General features: G+C 41.5%; 1 protein-coding gene and 1 non-coding gene across 3 annotated transcripts in view; one reads left to right on the forward strand and one right to left on the reverse strand.

Moving 5' to 3' along the window:
* The window catches only part of NOL4 (nucleolar protein 4), a 428,096-nt gene that overhangs the window by 305,850 nt on the left and 100,168 nt on the right, over positions 1-22,078 (reverse strand). The window lies entirely within an intron of this gene.
* TRNAS-GCU (transfer RNA serine (anticodon GCU)) lies at positions 8,489-8,570 on the forward strand. Its single transcript has one exon. It is a non-coding gene; the product is annotated as a tRNA-Ser (tRNA).

Below are 22,078 nucleotides of genomic sequence, written 5' to 3' on the forward strand. Positions count from 1 at the left end.
TCAATGCACCTTCTTTTTCTAGCTGAGCGTTGTAGATCTCCTATCGGAAGGAGAAAATGCTCCAGCACTTTCTAATTGCCTATCGAATAAACTGTTTACTGAGACTAAGGAGCCCACACAGCGCAAATGAAATAAACTTTTCTCTTTAATTGAAATTATTTATCATGCAGGATGGAGCAGCTGCTGTGGGCTAGGTCGTGTCACTTATTTCAGTCACCAAGTGAATAAGACAGTGAGCGGTTCTCAGGTTGCCTGTACAGGTGCCGCACAGACAGGCCGTCTCCATGGGAACGCATGGGGCCTGAATGCACCAAGGACGGGAGGAGGAGGACCTTGTATAGCCTCCCTCATCCCTCTCTCCCTCTCCCCCCCCCCCCCCCTTCACTCCTTCACTGTGAGCAACCAACCCTAGAATCCACCAATCGATAGCAGCTCCCGGGGTGGGCCTGGGACATTAGGATTAAGCTGGCTTTTTTTTTTTTTTCTTTCAGAGCTAACAGCTGGGATACAGTGATAAAAGAATACAGACCCACATAAGTAGAGAGCTACTTCCTCCCAGTTAACGTCACTGTCCCCTTTTCAGATAGAAGGATAAATATATAATGTTTGTGGCCTAACGCGGGTGTCATTAGGAATGCAGCAGAAAACAGGCACAGGGAGTGTCTTGCACTTGCTGTGGTCGGTGTTGGTGCTGGGTTAGGAGTCTTTTTTTTTTTTTTTTCCTCTCTCTCTCTCTCATCTCCCTGCTGCCGCCTTCTCCTGTCCTGGAGGTATTTCAGTGTTGCCATAGAAACCTGGGCAGGCAGCTCTCCCTCCTTCTGCTCCCTCTCTAGTGCCCTGCGTGCCAGGCCGGGCCCAGAATCATTGAATGCAGGAGATGTAATGAAACTGTGACAGTCCTGCTATCCGAAGAGCTTGTGTCGACCGGTCACATGCAATAGAAGTCTCTTCCCCTGTAGACTGAACGAAAAAAAAAATCTCTATCTATAGAACGTGACGAGGAAAACAGGACTTTTCCTACTACGCAAACATCGAATGCAGTGTAACCTAAAGAAAAAGTAATCATATGAACAATAGCTAATTTTTTCTTATCCAATAAATGCCATTGAACAGTCATAGAGGTACAAAGCACAGAGGCTTTCAACCCTCATGCTGTCCATCATTTATCTACATCCTGTGGACAAATTCGATAAGCTTGCAGGATCTAATCATGTGTAACAGAAGTTTGCTTTCCATTATATTATTCTCTACCCTAGACACTTGTGTTCCCTAAGAGGTAATAATTACACAACCTCAAACTACTTGTGAAATGAAAAGGAACAATTAAAGGAAAAATCTAGGGGGATAAAAAGGGAGACAAATGAATTTTTTTCGCCTTTCCTAACTTAAAATTGTGCAAGGAATGTACATTTGGGTGAAATGACTAATCCGAAAAAGAAAATGAAATGGTCAGAGCTAGTCAACGTCACATGTTCCCGCAGACGGGGCTACTGGAAAAGTGTCCCAGTTGGCTAAAAATAGCCCAGAGAGTAACGCTGTGATGTGGGCAGCAGAGGGAAGCATCTCAATAGACATGCAGCAGGGGAGCTGGAGGCCAGGTCTCAGTCACACATTTCAGTGGAGCAGAGCTAACTGACACTCCGTGGTGCGGTCATGGAACAAAAAGAGGTCCACAGCAGTGCTTTACCTCTCATTGCTCAGAAAGAAAGACGTGGAGCAGGTACAAAGGAGGTCTCCACAGCGAATTAAAACTCTTCGATAAATAAGCTGATTAGGCAGGAAATAAATACTGCCAAGCCATTTCATTACTTGGGTTTAGGTATGTGGATCCTGTTAGACCAAAATAAGCAAACTGTAATAGTAAGGAACCATTGAAGAGAAAAAAATAAAATCACTTACAGTTATATCACAAATTGCTAATGGACTCTTACCAAATCTGCATAAATTGCAGCCAAGAAGGAACAATGGAAGTGGTAATGTACTGACCGTGGTCATGGGCAAATGTGTATCCACACAACCAGATATTCCCCTGGCTCAAAACATTTTTGAGTAGATACCAACTGGACCGGTAGGACATTAAAGCTCAACTCTTAGGTTGTCTTCTAAATGTCCCTTCCCTATGCACAGCAAATACAGGCAGTGTTTTTTTCTATTACTGTTTTCAGTTCTGAGAAATCGCTGCTAAGCTGTTAATGAATGCATTCAAATTTGGCTGCTTTAGCAAGGACTGGACAAACTTTGATCCATCTATCTGGTTGTTCCTGCTCTAACGATCAATTTATTTTGAATGAGAGTGTTGGAAAATTTCTGTCTATCAGAAGGCTGCAGCCTGATCAGCAGAGGAATACCGTTGTCAGAATACAGTGGCACAGTGTGGATGGAGGAAGCCTTTGTCTTTTTTGAAAAATATAAATAAATAAACGAGGCAGCCATGGCCAGCCTATGACAGGCCATACACGGTTTGAATTTCCTGCTGACCCAGCGAGATTCAAACTGTGTATGGGCAGGCTGAATATACCAAGTTGATCAATCGATCAACTTGGGTACAACCAACATGCTGGGTTTTTATCTGCGATTATCACTGGCGGCTGTTATAGCCGCTAGCAATAATCACTGTTTTCTCCCTGTGGGGACAACTTCCTACCACCCCCCCACCAGGAGAAAACAATGGCCTGGCAGGAAGGATTCGAAAATCTTGTGGTTGCTGGAAATAAATTTGCTCCATGCATGGCCGGCCTTAGCGGTGAGTGGATTACATCACAGTCTCTTCTGATACTGCAATTATGCCCAGCCACTAGGAGGAATAATCAGTGAGGCACCCAATTTTATGGGTCAGACTGGGACCTGGGTGTTTTAATGATCCACAATGAGCCTTGTACTGGCATTACACAATACAATCTCATTATACAATCTCCTTCAGATCTGTTAGAAACAACGTAGTGCAAAATGATTTGTAACTGAATCCAATTGAGTAGACTGTTAAGGTGGGTCATCAAATCACATTGTTTTGATAAATCCAAAAGAGATCATAATGTGATTGTGAAATCAGATTGTTATGGGTATGGTAATTTATATTAATCTTTTTTGTCCAGATAGCCAACTTGCCTCAAGTAACACAGTAGCACAGTGAAATGCACGATATTTGATACTGTGTTAAAAAGCATACAGATAAAAACATGACTTAAAGTGGAAAATAAAGGGCTACAGAGACATAAGCTGGCTTGCCTGATGGAAATTTGATAAACTTGCAGGACATTACAGTCATGTACAAAAACAATTGTAAAACCACTGATAAGCTGGGAAAAAAACAGGATACAATATTATTCTAGGCAGATGTTAGCAATGTAATCAATCCTGGGTGGTAAATATTGTAAAACAACCCATTCAGTTTAAATAGAAATGAAAGGCAAACCATTTGTGTATAGATATATAAAAAAAAATGTTTTTGCCTTTTTTTTATAAGCGATCACATTCCCTCTGTTCCCAGCTGCACAAGAGCTGAGGGAGGAGAAACACCAGTACGCTGAGCTTCTCAGCGAATGGGAAGCTCAGTAAACTCACTCATCCACACTATATTGCCAAAAGTATTGGGTCACCCCTCCAAATCATTTGGTGGGGGGGTTATGGTGTGGGGTTGTTTTTCAGGGGTTGTGAGAACAGTTTGGAGATGCCCCTTCCTGTTCCAACATGTTCCGTAACAGTGCACAAAGCAAGGTCCATAAAGACAGGGATGAGCAATTTTGGGGTGGAGGAACTTGACTGGCCTGGAATTTGAGTGGAGACTGCAAGGCCTTCTCATCCAACATCAGTGCCTGACCTCAAAAATGCGCTTCTAGAAGAATGGTCAAACATTCCCGTAGACACACTCCTAAACCTTGTGGACAGCCTTCCCAGAAAAGTTGAAGCTGTTATAGCTGCAAAGGTTGGGCCAACTCAATATTGAACCCTACGGACTAAGACTGGGATGCCATTAAAGTTCATGTGCGTGTAAAGACAGCATCCCAATACTTTTGGCAATATAGTGTATCAGGAATATGAAATGCTGGGGTAAAAAAACTGTTCAAAATCTTTTGCGTCACTAGTAACTTTTAGTGGTAACAATGTACAATTCGATGGATAATCATTTGATTTTAAAGGATAGGAACGCTTGAACTTTAGCGGCCAATCAAAATGTCTAGTAGTGTCTGTTAAGTGCATAAATATGCACTCTTTGGCAACATGGGACACACACATGGCACAGGGAAATGTTCATTTGGCAGTCACATCACCCATGCTCAATTCAGCTGTCATATATTGCTTATGACCAGCTTATAAACCAGAGACAATACCAGTAATAAACTACCAAAAGCTGTATTTAAAGCAACCAACTAGATTTCAGTTTACTGGAGTCTGACAAGTGGTACAGTATATAAATACTGATGGGTTTCTTCTGTGTTACTGCATTCTGTGAAATACTGTACACAAGTATCCAGTACTTAAAATAACTGACACTAGGCTCAATTCATAGAGCTTTAAACCTAGGTTAAAGCAGGGGTGTAACAGCATTTGAAACAATTCCAATTGTATAGCCTGGATCAACCGCCTACACTGTCAGGGGTGTAACAGCCGCAAAAATTTGATGAGGCCCCAGAGATATCTCCAAATCAGCTGTGACAACACAGTGCACAGAATGGGGCAATGTGAAATAAGGGTTGTACAACACAGTGTACAGAACAAGGCGGTGTGGAATGGGGAATGTACAACACAAGGCGGTGTGGAATGGGGAATGTACAACACAGTGTACAGAACAAGGCGGTGTGGAATAGGGAATATACAACACAGTGTACAGAACAAGGCAGTGTGGAATGGGTAATGTACAATACAGTGTACAGAACAAGGAGGTGTGGAATGGGGAATGTACAACACAAGGCGGTGTGGAATGGGGAATGTACAACACAGTGTACAGAACAAGGCACTGTGGAATGGGGAATGTACAAAACTGTGTACAGAACAAGGCGGTGTGGAATGGGGAATGTACAACACAATGTACAGAACAGGGCGACAAGGCGGTGTGGAATGGGGAATGTACAATACAGTGTACAGAACAAGGCAGTGTGGAATGGGGGATGTACAACACAAGGCGATGTGGAATGGGGAATGTACAACACAAGGCGGTGTGGAATGGGGAATGTACAACACAGTGTACAGAACAAGGCAGTGTGGAATGGGGAATGTACAACACAAGGCGGTGTGGAATGGGGAATGTACAACACAGTGTACAGAACAAGGCGGTGTGGAATGGGGAATGTACAAAACAGTGTACAGAACAAGGCAGTGTGGAATGGGGAATGTACAACACATGGCGGTGTGGAATGGGAAATGTATAAGACAGTGTACAGAACAAGGCGGTGTGGAATGGGGAATGTACAACACAGTGTACAGAACAAGGCGGTGTGGAATGGGGAATGTACAACACAGTGTACAGAACAAGGCAGTGTGGAATGGGGAATGTACAACACAAGGCGGTGTGGAATGGGGAATGTACAACACAGTGTACAGAACAAGGCGGTGTGGAATGGGGAATGTACAAAACAGTGTACAGAACAAGGCAGTGTGGAATGGGGAATGTACAACACATGGCGGTGTGGAATGGGAAATGTATAAGACAGTGTACAGAACAAGGCGGTGTGGAATGGGGAATGTACAACACAGTGTACAGAACAAGGTGGTGTGGAATGGGGAATGTACAACACAATGTACAGAACAGGGCGACAAGGTGGTGTGGAATGGGGAATGTACAACACAATGTACAGAACAGGGCGACAAGGCGGTGTGGAATGGGGAATGTACAATACAGTGTACAGAACAAGGCAGTGTGGAATGGGGAATGTACAACACAAGGCGTTGTGGAATGGGGAATGTACAACACAGTGTACAGAACAAGGCGATGTGGAATGGGGAATGTACAACACAAGGCGGTGTGGAATGGGGAATGTACAACACAGTGTACAGAACAAGGCGATGTGGAATGGGGAATGTACAACACAAGGCGGTGTGGAATGGGGAATGTACAACACAGTGTACAGAACAAGGCGGTGTGGAATGGGGAATGTACAACACAAGGCGGTGTGGAATGGGGAATGTACAACACAGTGTACAGAACAAGGCGGTGTGGAATGGGTAATGTACAATACAGTGTACAGAACAAGGCGGTGTGGAATGGGGAATGTACAACACAAGGCGGTGTGGAATGGGGAATGTACAACACAAGGCGGTGTGGAATAGGGAATGTACAACACAGTGTACAGATCAAGGCAGTGTGGAATGGGGAATGTACAACAAAGTGTACAGAATAAGGCGGTGTGGAATGGGGAATGTACAACACAGTGTACAGAACAGGGCGGTGTGGAATATGAAACGTACAATGCAGGGTACAAAATGGGGAAGTGTGCTCTACACTGTACATTATATACTCTTAACCTCTCCACTCTACGCTATGCTGTACATTATATACAGTTTGCCTTGAAAAAGTATTCATACCCCTTGAAATGTTCCACATTTTGTCGTGTTACAACCAAAAACTTAAAATGTATTTTATTGGGATTTTATGTGATAGACCATTACAAAGTGGCACATAATTGTGAAGTGGAAGAAAAATGATAAATGGTTTTCAATTTTTTTTTACAAATAAATATGTGAAAAGTGTGGTGTGCATTTGTATTCAGCCGCCCTGAGTCAATACATTGTAGAACCACCTTTCGCTGGAAGTCTTTCTGGGTATGTCTCTACCAGCTTTGCACATCTAGAGAGTGACGTTTTTGCCCATACTTCTTTGCATAATAGCTTGAGTTCTGTCAGACTGGATGGAGAGAAATTTTCAAGTCTTGTCACAAATGCTCAATTGGATTTATGTCTGGACTTTGACTGGGCCATTCTAACACATGAATATGCTTTGATCTAAACCATTCCATTGTAGCTCTGGCTGTATGTTTAGGGTCGTTGTCTTGCTGGATGGTGAACCTCTGCCCCAGTCTGAAGTCTTTTGCAGACTCTTATGCCCCGTACACACGGTCGGACATTGATCGGACATTCCGACAACAAAATCCTAGGATTTTTTTTTTTGACGGATGTTGGCTCAAACTTGTCTTGCATACACACACTCACACAAAGTTGTCGGAAAATCCGATCGTTCTGAACGCGGTGACGTAAAACACGTATGTCGGGACTCTAAACGGGGCAGTAGCCAATAGCTTTCATCTCTTTATTTATTCTGAGCATGCGTGGCACTTTGTGCGTTGGATTTGTGTACACACGATCGGAAATTCCGACAACGGATTTTGTTGTCGGAAAATTTTATAGCAAGCTCTCAAACTTTGTGTGTCGGAAAATCCGATGGAAAATGTGTGATGGAGCCTACACACGGTCGGAATTTCCGACAACAAGGTCCTATCACACATTTTCCTTCGGAAAATCCGACTGTGTGTACAGGGCATAACAGGTTTTTTTCTAAGACTGCCCTGCATGTGGCTCCAGCCATCTTTCCATCAACTCTGACCAGCTTCCTTGTCCCTGCTCAAGAAAAGCATCCCCACAAAATGATGCTGCCACCACCATGTTTCACGGTTGGGATGGTGTGTTCAGGGTGATGTGCAGTGTTAGTTTTCCGCCACACTTAGCATTTTGCTTTTGGGTCAAAAAGTTCAATTTTGGTCTCATCTGACCAGAGCACCTTCTGCCAAATTTTGAAAACCATTTGCCATTTTCCTTCTACTTCACAATTATGTGCCACTTATGTTGGTTTATCACATAAAATCCCAATAAAATACATTTACGTTTTTGGTTGTAATATGACAAAATGTGGAAAATTTCAAGGGGTATGAATACTTTTTAAAGGCACTGTACTTCTGACTGCTCCACTCTCTGTGCTGTATTGTACATTACATACTTCTGAATGCTTCATTGTACCCCTTACTGTATGTTACCTTTTGCTGACGCTTCACTCTGTTCGCTTACTGGACTTTATATGTTCCTGACTATTCCACACAGTAAATTGTATCATTACATATGCCTGACCACTTCACTGTATGATACCTACTCCTGTATGCAAAGATTGCTCATTTTTGTACACTTAAGTTAGAGTGAGAATGTAGAGGAGTAAGCAGGGTCCACCAACCCATAAATGCGTGCATGAAGGAGGACCTGTTCAACCACCAAAGACAGATTTCTTACCCATAGTACAGTAAAAGTAGATGAATGATCTGAGTCCCATATAACAATGCTATTGTGGAGACACTTTTATTGTGCCCCTTTGCTGTATGCCTCACCACTCTCTTGCTGCTGCTTCTCCTCTTCCTTCCAAATTCCCACTGTGAAAGTTTTCTATCAAGTATTGAACTCTGCCTACAGAGTAAACTTGCTGGAGTTTGGGGAGGCATGATTCTGCCACGTGATCACAGCAATGGGCAGTGGGACTTTTTTTTTCTTTTGCATGAATGACAGCTGTCCCATAGATGAGGTGGCAGAGTGGTTAAGGCGATGGACTGCTAATCCATTGTGCTCTGCATGCATGAGTTTGAATCCCATCCTCATTGAGCCATCTGCCTGAAGCTGCTGCACTTTAAGGGAGACCTGTCTCTAACATCTCCTATAGATTTTCTTATTTCACTTCCAGGTACCATACAAGCTTTGGGGCAGTTATGTCAGTTCCACTGAGGCTGAATAGGTCAAGCTTCAGAGCTCTGGAACTAGTATGCTGCCCAGCAGCTAGAAAACCCAGAGATAATATCTGCTTCCATAAGGCCTTAGGTTGGGATACAGGTCTTTAGCATTCTGACAGCTTTCCTTCTAGATGATGTCATAAAGAGACCACAAGGAATCAGAAAGGATGAAACTGATTCAAAGTTGGGTAGAAAATTATAAATATTTTGCTATTTGACATATGTGTGCAGTTTCACATTTTCAGAAAAAATAAAAAGAAACTTTAAATGTTATTTCAGAAAAATATGAAGTAAAAAGACATATCTGTTAATACAAAAAAATAATAATAATTTGTTCAGCCAGGACAGAAGCTACTTAGCAGCCAAACTCATATCAATAATTACGCAAATGTTATATTCGTATTGCAATCTATTTTCATTCATGTAAGACTCATGAAAAAAATAAAAATAATAAATGAACGAAAAGACACAAAACAAAGGGATGTCGAGTTGATAGCCCAGTCCTAGCACCAGATGTCAGTTGTGAGGAGGGGGTGGTATTAGTGCAGGGTGAAGGAAAGGATGCAGAAGGTAACTGGGCTTGGGATATAATTTAACCCATTTATTACTACAGGACAGATAACTCATCCAGGGACTGAAAATAATGATCCTTTTTAAGGATGCTGTGTGCCTGCCTGACACGCACCATCAGAATTTCCCCTGGAGATAGACACACTGGTCCTAAAGATCCATCACGTACACACTGTGGGTATGTGAAGAGATACATTCCTGATGAAGGCAGATGAGGAAGACGGCTTATAAGGAAGCTGCATGATGTTTGTGGGAAAAATTTGGACTGTAGGGAAATTGTAACCTCACAGGACTGTTTTTTTGTAATCTACTTCCCTTGAGAAGAGAGTAGTGTGTCGACAAATCATACACCACATTGTACCACATGTGACAACTGCAAATGGGGACCTGCACCCTGGTGTATTCTGTATGTATAGTCAATCTTTCTGTTAGTTAATGGAGAAATTCCTGACATTTAAATGATCTGACTGCAGATTATAAATCATCAAAATAATAAAATATCTGTCTCTTCCTTTTACTCATCACTAAGGGCCCATTAACACCAGAAACTGTGTGTTTACTGCACGTTTTTGCACATGCAAACGTGCATTTGACGTGCATTTGCAGTGTATTTTTCCTAAGCTTGCATTTCCTCAGAGATCACTTCCGACTTTTTCCTTCTTACTGCACTGCACTGCAAGTGTGAACTGTGCCCAAAGGATAACCTGGATTTTGGACTATCTATGCAGTTGGAGGGCAGTCAAAAATGCATCCCATTGCATCTGGTGTAAATGGGCCCTAAGCCCTGGTTCACATTGAATGCTACTTTGAAATTGTGCTACTTCACTTGAAGTAGCACAATTTCAAAGGAGCAGGTCAGTGCAATTTCAGGTACTACTTGGCTGACATCTGTGCCACTTCATGCACAGATGTCAATGCAACTCGCACCTGAAATCGCAAAAAATAGCACAGGAACCTTTTTGAACAGTTCCACTGCCTACTATAGAGTGCGACTTGTCATGCGATTTGGAACTGTCAAATCGCATGACAAGTCGCACCAGTGTGATCAGGGGCTTAATGTGCAGGATGACTCTGCATCTGGAGCAGATCCTAAACACATCCTGGATCCCAAACACATCCTAAGCTTATTTAGTAAATACACTTCTGAGAAAATGTGGTATTCTCAAAGGGTGGTCATTTTAACCAATTCAATATCGAACACTTTTAACCCCTTCCTGCCCAGGCCAAGTTTCAGATTTCAGCTCTGTCACACTTTGAATGACAATTACTCATTAATGCAACACTGTACCCAAATTAAGTTTTTATCATTTTTTGAGACAGATAGAGCTTTTTTTTGGTGGTATTTATCCAGCACTGTTTTTGGGGGTTTTTTGTTATACACGTAAAAAATTCCTAACAATTTTGAAAAAGACACAATTTATTTAGTTTCTGTTATAACATTTTGCAAATAAAATATAAATTTAGGCCAAGATGTATTCTGCTACCTTTCTTTGGTAAAAATAACCCAAATAAATGTATATTATTTACTGTGTGAAAGCTATAGAGTCTACAATCTATGGTATATACAGTATCTCACAAAAGTGAGTATACCCCTCACATTTTTGTAAATATTTTATTACATCTTTTCATGTGACAACACCGAAGAAATGAAACTTTGCTACAATGTAAAGTAGTGAGTGTACAGCTTGTATAACAGTGTAAATTTGCTGTCCCCTCAAAATAGCATAACACACATTAATGTCTAAACTGCTGGCAACAAAAGTGAGTAAACCCCTAAGTGAAAATGTCTAAATTGAACTTCAATTAGCCATTTTCCCTCCCCGGTGTCATGTGACTTGTTATGCCCCGTACACACGGTCGGACTTTGTTCGGACATTCCGACAACAAAATCCTGGGATTTTTTCCGACGGATGTTGGCTCAAACTTGTCTTGCATACACACGGTCACACAAAGTTGTCGGAAAATCCAATCATTCTGAACACGGTGACGTAAAACACGTACGTCGGGACTATAAACGGGGCAGTGGCCAATAGCTTTCATCTCTTTATTTATTCTGAGCATGCGTGGCACTTTGTCCGTCGGATTTGTGTACACACGATCGGAATTTCCGACAACGGATTTTGTTGTCGGAAAATTTTATATCCTGCTCTCAAACTTTGTGTGTCGGAAAATCCGATGGAAAATGTGTGATGGAGTCTACACACGGTCGGAATTTCTGACAACAAGGTCCTATCACACATTTTCCGTCGGAAAATCCGACCGTGTGTACGGGGCATTTGTGTTACAAGGTCTCAGGTGTGAATAGGGAGCAGGCATGTTAAATTTGTTGTTGTCGCTCCAACTCTCTGGGGATCTGAAAAAAAGAATTGTTGCTCTACATAAAGATGCCCTAGGCTATAAGAAGACGGTGGCCAAGACCATACAGAGGTTTAACAGGATAGGTTCCAATCATAACAGGCCTCACCATGGTCGACCAAAGAAGTTGAGTGCACATGCTCAGAGTCATATCCAGAGGTTGTCTTTGTGAAATAGACGTATTAGTGCTGCCAGCATTGCTGCAGAGGTTGAAGGAGTAGGGGGTCAGCCTGTCAGTGCTCAGAACATACGCCACACACTGCATCAAATTGGTCTGCATGACTGTCATCCCAGAAGGAAGCCTCTTCTAAAGATGATGCACAAGAAAGCCCGCAAACAGTTTTCTGAAGACAAGCAAACTAAGGACATGGATTACTGGAACCATGTTCTGTGGTCTGATGAGACCAAGATAACCATATTGGTGTCCAGCGTGTGTGGCGGCAACTAGGTGAAGAGTACAAAGACAAGTGTCTTGCCTAATAGTCAAGCATGGTGGTGGGAGTATCATGGTCTGGGGCTGCATGAGTGCTGCCGACACTGGGGAGCTACAGTTCAACTGAGGGAACCATGAATGCCAACATGTACTGTGACATACTGAAGCAGGGCATGATCCCTTCACTTAGGAGACTTTACCGCAGGGCAGTATTTCAACCCAAAACACACCTCCAAGATGATCACTGCCTTACTAAAGAAGCTGAGGGTAAAGGTGATGGACTAGCCAAGCATGTCTCCAGACCTAAACCCTATTGAGCATCTGTGGGGCATACTCAAACTGAAGGTGGAGGAGCACAAGGCCTCTAACATTCATCAGCTCCGTGATGTCGTCATGGAGGAGTGCAAGAGAACTCCAGTGGCAACCTGTGAAGCTCTGGTGAACTCCGTGCCTGAGAGGGTTAAGGCGGCGCTGGAAAAAAGTTGATGGCCACACAAAATATTGACACTTTGTGCCCAATTTGGACATTTTCACTTAGGGGTGTACTCACTTTTGTTGCCAGCGGTTTAGACATTAATGGCTGTGTGTTGAGTTATTTTGAGGGTACAGCAAATTTACACTGTTATACAAGCTGTACACTCATTACTTTACATTGTAGCAAAGTGTAATTTCTTCAGTGTTGACACATGAAAAGATATAATAAAATATTTACAAAAATGTGAGGGGTGTACTCACTTTTGTGAGATACCGTATATATTTGAAAATTGATCAGTCCTGATCTACTAACGGCCTGTCTCATGTCGTGAGGCTCTAAAATGCCAGGAGAGTACAAATACTCCCCAATGACCCCTTTTTGGTAAGCAGACACCCCAAGATATTTAGTAAGGGGAAGGGTGAGTTTTTAGAAGTTGTAATTTTTTATCACAATTTTGTGTAAAATTAAGAAATTAAATAAAATTTGAGTTTTTTCCAATATTTTTTTTTTTTACATACTGTCACCAGAGCAGAGCAGTGCAGCATCACAATATGACTCGTGTGGCAGTGATTAGGGACACTGACTGGTGACAGTATGTAAAAATAATAATCATTTTTTTCTTTTAATTTTTTTTTTTTTTTTACATACTGTCACCTATAATTACTTATTACAGTGATGATCCCTGTGCAAAAGCAATTATTTTTATGAATGGCATCCATTCATGTTCCATTGTGTACTATTGTGATAGGTGTGATTAGCCACCGCTATCACATGGTACAGGTCCGCTGTGATTGTCCCCTGTACCATGTGATCATTGTGACCAATCACAGAGACCACAATTGTACACACAATGGCAATGGCACACAATGAATGAAAGCCGTTGCTGACATGTGATCGCTGTGATTGGTCACAGCGATCACATAGTACCAGGGCTGTGCACCAGGGCCCAATACAGCGTTCTGTGTTCTGCTGTGTTTGCTGGACACAGCGGGTCACAAATTGTGCCATTGTGCTACCCCTAGGGCACATGAGTGGAAAGATGTAATCCCGGGATAACAGTGCTCATGCTCTGTTGTTTTTTTACAATAGGCCAGAAGGGAGATGGTTTAAGAATGGGCATTTGTAAGAATCTGAATCTTTACACTTATGCCCCGTACACTTGATCGGACTTTCCGACAACAAAACCGTGGATTTTTGTTTGAAGGTTGTTGGCTTGCATACACACAAATGTTGGCCAACAATTACGAATGTAGTGACATACAAGACGCACGATGGGCCAATGTGATATCTCCATTACGAACGCTAGTTTTACAAGACCGAGCACTTCCGGCTCGTACTTGATTCCGAGCATGCATGGAAAATTTAAGAACATGCTAGCCAACATTTGTTGGCGGAAAGTCCGCCAACAAATGTTCTAAGGAGCATACACACGGTTGGACTTTCCGCCAACAAGCTCACATCCGACATTTGTTGTCAGAAAATCTGATCGTGTGTATGGGGCATTAGGCTGGCATAATAGCACATCCTTACTTCTCAGGTATGCTTCTATTCACTTGTATTCTCTTCTTGTAAGAGAAGAAAAGGAGAGAATACAAGTAAATAAAGCCTCATGAAGACTGATTTGTCTCCTGTCCAAGCTCAGGACTGATAACAAACCTTTTATCCAAACTCCTGATGGAGGGTAGAAATTTCAATAATATACATTTTTTTCTTTCATATCATTTTTGCACTTAGGTTGGTTTAATAGTGCAGCCTTACTTATCAGGAAAAGACAGATGTGCTGATATTCACTTGTATTCTCTTCTTGTCAGAGCAGGATAAGGATATAATACAGGTGAATAAAGTTTCGTTTTGTATAACCTGCCCTTTACCTGAGCTAAGGACTGATAACTAACACTGTCAATTAACTAACATTGTCAGGGTAAAACTGTCAATTAATAAAGGTTTTTTTCTTTCTTGTCAATCCCAACATAATTTTTGTTTTATGACACTTCCTTGATAGTCTGTTACCAGCACTAAGCTCAGATTGGACATAGGATTACCTTATAGCCTGATACTCATCATGACACTTCTGCTCTGAAAGGAAGAGAATACAATTATTCAACCAAAAAAATCAAATATTCCTTTAGCAGTAAGGCTACGCTTTTAAAGTAACCCAAGGGTGCAGATTCAGATTATTACAGATGATCACAGGGGATTTCTAAAGTGTAAATATAGTTAGTGTAAATATATAGGACTGATAAAACTAAGTCAGAAGACTGCACATCACAAAAAAAACTTGAAAAAACATGTTTGCAGCATAAAATATTAAATAAGTGTGTGTGTGTGTGAATGGGTGACGTTGATTTCCAAGACATTTCATAGACCTTGGTGCTTTACTATATACAGTACCAATGTCATATGTGGGTATAAAATACATCATCAACCTGGAAGCACCAACAGGAATTAATCAGTTGCAAAAAGAAATGTGGGTAAATGACTCATATCCACTGCTTTGAGGAAAGGTACTCTTAAAACTAAACTCCAGTAGGTATAAAAGACATAAAATAATGCAGCTAGGTATTCATTAATAGAGCATTTAATGTATTTTTTAATGTAACAAGTGTAAATACCTTAATATAGGGTGGTATCCGCCCCTTGGAATTCCCTGAATAGCAAGACTAGGAGACTGAGGGTCAAGACTGGCAGCCAATCTTGTCTGCTTACAAGAGGCATGACAATAGCAGGAGGGAGCAGCATTAGAGAGAAGTCAGGACTGGAAGCCAACCGGGTACAGTATGTTGCATGCAAATGTGCTGAATCAGAACATGCTGAGCAGAGTGACTGTCTTTTCAGTCTGCTGCTGCTCTTTAACTGCCCAATCAGCAGACAGGGAGTAAATAGAGGTCACCATTGTATGCCTTCTAGTCTATTACTGAGAACTAGGTGGACAGAATTACAAATCCTTTTGCAAGTATAAAAACTCCCATATATGTATTTCAACTAAGTATTTTGATGTTTGCCTAAACATCTCAGCTTTAATAAAAAAAAATCTACTGGTTTTACAATACTTTTTCATTGGGAGGCAATTAACATTAAACACTTTTAAAGTTATTCAGTAAAGGAATGGTAATATATAAAATGCATTAACCCAAGTAGTCTATCAGATTTCAGTTTACTGGGGTCAGATAAGAGAAGAAAAATCGGTTTCCCACATGTTACTGCGCTTTGCATATTCTTTCATCTTTACCAAAGCAGCCAATAGGTCTTTATAAACCATTTATATAGGAGTTGTTTATTGCTTAAAATGCATACATAGTGGTGAGGGTTATTGCCTTGCTTCACTAGGGCCTTGGAAATTGCATGTCTGCATTTCATACTGTATACTGGTAGATTAATTGGTCTCTAAAAAACATATTAGGTATAATGTAAAACATCATTCATCTTAAGCTTTTATTCCAAATATGATATAAAACCTATTATGTCACAGGGAACCCCAATATGCCATTGTGTGTATAACTGTTCTCCAGTAATGCTGAAAAGTATGGAAGGATTAACCTGTAAGCTTTCGGAAGGGTGTTGGCACAATTTTTTTCTTTTTTTTTTTTTTTTTGAATAAAAAAAGTTAATAAAAAAGAAAATCAACTCGCCAAGAGCCGATAATTTGAAAAACACAAGATCAGCACTATGGACAGCTCTGGCCCATAATTAAAAAACTGCAACTGTTCATCTAACATTTACCAACACTCACCAGAATAATTAGTGATGACACATTTGATCGTCGTGTTGCTTGGTAATGAAAGAGACACAAAATATTTATTTACTAAACAGATTATTAAACTTAGGCATGCACATACTAGGTGCCTGGTAAGGGTCATGGTTCCTAAATTGGGAGATGATATGACTGTAGTTATAAAAACTTGAAAAGAACATTCAATAATTTAAAAAGGCGTTTCTTCCACATTAAAAAATTAATTTAGAATACTTATCAAGAGGTAAAAATAAGGACACAGTTATAATTTAACCTTATCACAACAATCTAGTTTACACTGTGGTGGAAAGTACCATGTTGTGTATTATCAGCATTAACCTGTATTTTATTCATTAACTGAAACGAGCAATACTTGTGTAATAAACTTTGTGAATAAATGTGCCTTTCAATCTCTTGACTGCTTTTATGGCATAAGCCGATTGATGCTTCTTTGTTCGGCAAAAAAATACACTTTCCCTTTTTATCGGAATAATAAACATTTTGCATATGACACAAAAAAGTGTTAATGTAGGAGCTTTAACAATACATAGGTGCCAACCTTCAAACCCTATACATGCTAATCATAATTGTATTCCCAATACCCGTGGTTTGGGAGACCTTTGTCACATGTTGAAAAGTCACAGATGGAGAGAAAACATCACATAATCTGTTAAATGGCCCTTTGAGAGTGTATTATCTAAATTAACAGAACACCTACACCGCCACCTACCCATGTGCAGACCAGACCACTGAGTCTCCGTAAATATCAGTCATGCCAGGTGAGGCTAATTCTTTCTTCCATTAACTTTTTTTTCCCCTGCAAATCAGGTTGAACACTAACATTTCCAGAACTGTATGTAGTGGTTAAAACATGTAAAATCCCAGTGGTAACATGTGCTTAAGATGATAATACCATGACTAGGACTGATGGCAGAGCTTTGGGAACAGCAGAGGAAAACCTGTTGGCATATCAGTCCAGAAAGGGACTACATGGCCCATAAGCCAGGTAAGCCTGTTGTTAGACTACTTCATACTTTCTTTACCTCCTTTGTGAGTTTAAAAGGTGACAGTCACATATTTATTGCAACAACATGTAAAGCTCATTGGTTCCTGTCATGAGCAGTTGGCAGGCTTAGGTAAATGAGTGTCACATTTTAAATGCTCCATGTTGGATGTGTTTAATGCACTGCAAAGACTTAGCAAGAGTCTCTATTTCCTCTTTTTGAGAGAAAGTGTAAGAAAATACTGAAATAAAAAGCCATCTGAATTATGTCTCCCAGATAATGGAAACACTCTTCACAGACTTATAATCAGAGATGGGTACTTCTTGTCAAGCTCCATCTGCTCCTTGGTTTCTTACATGACACATGACCAATTATGATAAATAGAGTTTAAACAAAAAGAACTGACATTCTACACTTTTTTCGTTACTGATTATGTGTTATTGAACTGTATATTTCTCAGCACTTTTTTATTAATGTAGCGCTGGTAGATTTATGATCTACCATCTGATAGGTAAATTTAGTGAATTGCTCGTTATAGGAAGTTAGATTTGCCTCTGTTCCAGCTTGGCTGACGTTGCGTGTGGTTCCACATTGTGCCGGTGGGTGTCATTGTCACTATCAGCGGGTGTTGAAAAAGCAACGTGTTAAAGCGGATGAGTGCTCCTCTGTCCCTCCTGGCGGACAGGTATGTGTTAGAGTACCTCCTCGTGGTCCTCCGTTCCGGAGGCCCGCGGCGCTGCGGCGCGTGGGTGGGCCCAGAAGCCTGTCTGGGGCCTACCACAGCAGCCGAGGAATGGTCCTGAGCTGTCTATCCAGAGTGAAAAACCTGGACAACCGAGGAAATCCCAGGGGAGGACCCGTCATGGAAGGATCATGCAGAGTGCTGGTCTGGAGAGGGGCCTGGTGACTCGGTTGGAGGACGTATCCTAAAGTAATCCTACCGCATAGTACTGCCGGGTTGGCTTAGAGGTCCAAGTACTGTGTCTGACATTCATTGTGAACCAATACATCCTGTGGCAGAGGATCGTACGGGTTTATTTCAAGCAAGTCTGTGGCAGAGACTTTTGTTCGTGCTGCGTACTGGCTGCTAGGCAAGTGAGAGAGGCCTATCCAGGCGAGCAAAGATCGTGTCACACAAAAAGGGGATTGCATTCAATTACAGTATTCAACTTTAAAGGATGTTCTAAAGAAACCTAAAGAAAGGTATTTGAGCTTCCCTGCAGTTTTCCTCCTGCCTCTTTCCTGCTACTTCCTTCGTTACTTGGTTCAATAAAGCATTGAAAACGTACTCAAGTGTTTGTGCTTATATCGTCCAGAGGTAAACTCAACAGAACCTTAGACCCGGTGCCGGTGAAACAGAGGTATTGAGAGTGAAGGTAACAGCCCGCTTAAACCAGCAGCTCCATCGAGAGTTATTGCTACATTAACAATTTTTATTAATATACACAATTATTGTAAAAGCAAAAGCACACAGTTGCACAGTTGTGCACCATATTTTACTGCAAAATGCACAGCATAGAACCAATATTTCAATTTTAAAACAATATGTCCAAGCTGATTGTTTGCAATATGTGCTGTAACAGGCCCAGTAATCCTGTTGGCAGTTTAAACTATTCTAATGTTGTGAACACATTTCACATTGTATACCTAAGGAAAGCAGTAGGCACATTGATCTAGTGTAGCTTTAGGCCCCTTTCAAACTGGGGCGGTGGGGGCGTCGGCGGTACAACAGCGCTATTTTTAGCGCTGCTGTACCGTCGTTCTTGCAGCGGTATTCGGCCGCTAGCGGTGCGGTTTTAACCCCCGCTGGCGGCCGAAAAAGGGTTAAATCCGCTCGTACAGCGCGGCTATAGCCGCGGTATTACCGCGGTATAGCCGCGCTGTCCCATTGATTTCAATGGGCAGGAGCGGTTTAGGAGCGGTGAATACACCGCTCCTTCCCCGCTCCAAAGAAGCGGCTCGCAGGACTTTTTTTACCGTCCTGCGAGCGCACCGCTTCAGTGTGAAAGCCCTCGGGCTTTCACACTGAACAAACAGTGGAGGCTGTTTAGGGGCGGTTTTCAGGCGGTATTTTTAGCGCAATACCGCCTGAAAACCGCTCCAGTGTGAAAGGGGCCTTACTCTTGAACTGGCCCTCCCTGCTAAACAGACTAAACACATTTAATAGGCATCCCCGGTTATAGGAGTGTCACCTTGTTTATAGGGTCTCATAATAGGAAACCTAATTCAACTATGCTGCTGACAGAGCTAAGTTCTACTAATATGGGTCAGAAAGCTCCAATAAAAAATAATTAACTAAACATGGCTGTCACACCTAAACCCACCAAAAACTCAACCAAACATTACTAATGCCATTCTATGGTGCCTCATTTATTAATACAGTGTGTGTGTTTTTATGTGTGTATGCCTTTAACAAGCAATTCAAGTTTCAGGGTTCAGCTTTGATATATTGCAATTAGACTAATGAACACTGATCTGTGATGTGTTGCATAGATTACACATCGTTGGATACATCACTGGTCTTGCCATCAAAAATATTGATGATAAGATTAGTAATTACAACATATAAAACACAACAGCCACAGAAATCGTTGAAATAGTGCCATTTACAGGACCGCCCTTCAGATAGACAAATATCAGCAGAATATTAAAATGTAGTTTTAGTCTAATAACAATTAAGTCCTGCTAAATCACTTTAAGCTGGCCCCTTTTGCCAGTATAGCGTTAAATGTAAAACGTTAAAAACAAATTCCTATACTGTTTAAAATCCAGTAATACACTGTCTCATGCTGCTCTGCACATGCTCAGTTGCTCTCTATTTTTAGGCACTGTGCCGAATTTGTAGAGGCCGATCTGCTGACAGCCTAAAGGTATACTGCTCTTCCGGGCTTCAGCAAAATGGCAGCCACTGGCAAAAAGAAAAGGGAACAACGCTGGAGGCAATTTGCAGCACACACTAATTTTGGTAGCATAATTATTATTGTGGAATGTATGTTCCTTGCTAAAGAACATTATTTTTCTCAAGTTGTTATGGGTAAATTTCCACTTTAAAGTGATATTAAAGTCTGTGTTTTTTTTTTCGTTAAAAATAATAATTAAACATGTTATACTTACCTGCTCTGTGAAGTGGTTTTGCACAGAGCAGCCCAGAACCTCCTTATCTCAGGCACCTCTTTGGCTCTCCTGGTCCCCCCTTCCTGGTGACTGCCCCCCACAGCAAGCAGCTTGCTATAAGGGCACCTGAGCTGAGCCGCAGCTCTGTGCGTCCATTCAGGCATGGAGCCATGGCCCGGCCCTGCCCCCTCTCTCTCCTCATTGACTCACTGACTTTGATTGACAGCAGCGGGAGCTGTCTCAGCCAATGAGGGAGAGTCCTGGACAGCCCAGTCCCTCGTGCAACATCGCTGGATCAAGATAGGCTCAGGTAAGTATTAGGGGGGCTGCTGCACACAGAAGGCTTTTTATCTTAAAGTGTTACTAAACCCACAACAGTAAAATCAGTGTGTATGTGCCGTAAAGCATGCTTGTTATACTCACTGTGGAACCCAAGGGATTAATCCTCTGCATTGTGTATAACGGCTATGTGATCCTGTCTCTCTGATCTTCCTATTCTTTAACTGTCTCCAACCCATCTCTCGATAGAACAGAGCATTAGGAGTCAGGCTGTAAATGCTCCAGTTTAGTGTGTATTGCTAGAGAGTTGTTTTTTGTTTTTTTTCGGGAGAGTGCATGTGATCAGCACAGGGCCAATCAGAGCTGTCCAGACAGAGGATCAGGGGAGAATGAAAACTCCTCCTACAAGCTTAAGCAGACAGTGATACAATTAACTCCTATATACCGTATAAGCCTCATATATATTGCTGATGAGAAAAGGTATTTAGCAGTGTATATTTACTAAAATAATTGCATTTTAATGTTCTGTGTACCATGGGAGACCAGATATAGTGAATTCAGGCTCCTCGGTTTATTAACACTTTATTACATAGAATGCATTAAGATAAAAAAACCTTCTGCCTTTACAACCACCAGTAGAACTAAAGACAAAACGTTTTTCATTTCAGATAGAGGACGGGAGGGTTAAATCCCCTGTCAGTTTTATTTTAACTATCTGTGTCCCATTGTGGAGATTTCCCTTCACTTCCTGTCATAGAACCAAAACAGGAAGTCAGGGGAAATCCCTTCAAAGTGAAGGAATCCATGGTGGTCACCAGAAAAATAAGGACAGACAGGTCATGACACGATCATTGGAATGCTTCTGATCTTCTCAGCTGCCTAAGCCACACTGCAACTGTGTTTCAAAGCTATTGAAGATTCCCCTACCCCCTTCCCACAAATACAAGGCATTGTTTGAACCCAAAGTGCTCATATACATGCTATATGAGCCTTCACTAAACTGGTATATTAAACAACAGAGTTAATCATATCTGCATTTAAAAAATATATTAATAGAATCGACTTGTCTAACAAGGCAAAGGGCCCACAGAATTTGGTTTCACTGAACGATGTATAGGTAACTGACAGGTTGCTATAGAAGGGATACAGTAAGGCCATGTACACTGCTGCTGGTAAATAGACGTCTAGGGGCGTTTTTTTCAGCTGCCCCTGAACTCTCCTCTGTTATCTTATCAGTACGTGTACACAGAGTTGTTTATAGTCGTTTCCAGGCAGTTGAGGTTAGAAGCATTTTTTGGAAAGCAAAAAATGCATTCAGGACGGATGTTCAGAGGCATTAGAAACGTCAAGTGCCTGTAACAGCTTGCAAACACGTGTGAACGCGGTAACTCGCATTTAGTCATGTTTCGTTTATAGGCGTTT

Source organism: Aquarana catesbeiana, linkage group LG05 (assembly GCF_042186555.1).
Source record: "Aquarana catesbeiana isolate 2022-GZ linkage group LG05, ASM4218655v1, whole genome shotgun sequence".
NCBI classification, from domain to species: Eukaryota; Metazoa; Chordata; class Amphibia; order Anura; family Ranidae; genus Aquarana; species Aquarana catesbeiana.